Source organism: Aplysia californica, unplaced genomic scaffold (assembly GCF_000002075.1).
Source record: "Aplysia californica isolate F4 #8 unplaced genomic scaffold, AplCal3.0 scaffold00826, whole genome shotgun sequence".
In the NCBI taxonomy this organism is placed as follows: domain Eukaryota; kingdom Metazoa; phylum Mollusca; class Gastropoda; order Aplysiida; family Aplysiidae; genus Aplysia; species Aplysia californica.
The window spans coordinates 139,399-141,590 of record NW_004798096.1 but is presented as its reverse complement, the minus strand read 5'-3'; positions in this window follow the sequence as shown (position 1 = coordinate 141,590).

Below are 2,192 nucleotides of genomic sequence, written 5' to 3'. Positions count from 1 at the left end.
CCAGTGGTCACGTGACTGAGACCTGGACGGACCGCCCCGTGTCCTCGTGTCACCTCTGCCAGATGACCAGCGGTCATTCGTCACCCGTGCAAGTCTTCAGAACACTATTGTTGTGATGTAACATGTGTGGTGGACGAGGACAAGGAGCCTGCCCGGAAATACTCAGAATAATTTTCGCGATCTCAGTGCTTTCTTGTCCGATCTCCATTTTTAATAACAGTAATAATGTGACTTCTTCCTAATCTCACTCTTTGTTATGAACTGCTTTCACTTTTGTTAAAGAAGGAGATACGACAAGGGAGCACTGCTGTGGCGTTATGTTTGTCTTTGAGGGATCAGCATGGTGCAGTTGCCCTGGCGTCTACTTTGGTTATTTATTACTGATTCCCATTAGGAAATATGGTTTCCAATGACAGCCAAACGAAAAATTAAATGCTATAAGTTTACATATACATCATACCTACATACATGCATACATACACCCGTACAAATATAATATGTTTTAGACATGTACTTACAATGTTTCTGTTTAGGTACTTTTCTGTTCATCAATTTCCGTGAGTCTCATCCAGGTTCCAAAAATTTGGAAAGCAAAGTTTTGTAAAGACAAACAAAAGCTGTCTCAGAAAGATCATTTCACTGGTTGAGAGTGTTGGTGGTTATTGGGCTGTCGGTTGAGAGGGGACAACGACGTTACCAACACCCCGCCCCCCCCCCCTCAAATCAAGCACAAAAGTAGCCTACAGTAAATCGTTAAATCTATAAACTGAGATTTACAAAACGCAAGAGAGCGCACTCTTACCCCAAGACCTGCTCCATCACTTAATTCTCGAATCAGGCAATGAACGGGGTTAAGAAACTGTTCATAAAAGACTCGGATGTTGTTATTCGTATATATTTATGAAAGCTACGTTTCTGTGTTTTTCTTTAAGGGGGGGGGGGGGGTTACACCTGGAGGCTATTTCGCTTATTACTTGACCAAATTTTACCAAATTTCATACATATAACAAGCATAGTAAGAAGTCTTAAAATCGCAATCAAATTTGAGAAAAAAAAGTTTCGTTTCTATGGATACGCCGCCATATTGGATTTTATTGACATATCTTACGTAATGAATACCGCACTTAGCGCTCTTGGAAATTGATCGTTTTTTTTTGCAAGCGTGTTCACAAACATTAGATCTAAAAATGTGTCTGTTGTTTTTTTCCTAATCGAATTAGAAAACTTTTAATTAATTTTTTCCTGAGCTAGCATTCAAGTTTGCGAAAAATCCGTGAAAATCCACACTCCAGACACCACCAACAAAAATCTATTCCATATATAAAAAATTCAACATACAAATGTTTAGTATTACCTCTTCTCTTCATTCTGTGAAAATTTTATGAAGATTGGATGAAAAATGGTGGAACTATTCAAAAAAGTATAGAGAAAAGTCGCATTTTGAGAAAACGGCCTGTAAAGAAAAAGAAAATACTGACTTTATGAGGAAATGGCGGTTACAAACATGCCCGGTATGGGGTGTGAAGTTATTGATATCACCTATCACCTGAATGCTTATTTATTTGCCTTCCTTGCGATGAAAAAAATTTCAAACAAGCTTGAATAGAAGTCGAGATACTTGCGATTGAAGAAGATGGGGTAGCTTGGTTTCAGTGGTTAAATTAATGGGGAAATGGCCGCCAAAGTCTGGCAACTCCAATAGCTTAAGCGTCCTTGAAAACTGGAAATGACATATTTTGTGCCTTTAAACAAAGGTTTTCAGTAAAATTCACGTGGAAATGTTTTCATACAAACATTCAAGGTGTTTAGGCAAAAAACACAATTTCGATAAAAATTGCCAAACTCCTTGAAAAATGCCTTTTTCTCTGATTTCATTATTTTGACGAGCGCCTGATTTTACCACGATGCCTCACAATTATTTTCCCTTATTTATCAAACATAAAAACCTCTGTAGGTGTTTTAACACTCAGTGTTCATGACAGAAATATTTCAAGGAAATAGAAGTAAACACCTTGCCCTCCCCCCTCCCCACGCCCCCTTCCTTTTCCCGATCAAAAGGAATATTCCAGTAACTTCTCTGGCTCTCAAAATATGTCAACTTACGTGTCTGTCTGTCTGTCTGTCTGTCTGTCTGTCTGTCTGTCTGTCTGTCTGTCTGTCTGTCTGTCTGTCTGTCTGTCTGTCTGTCTGTC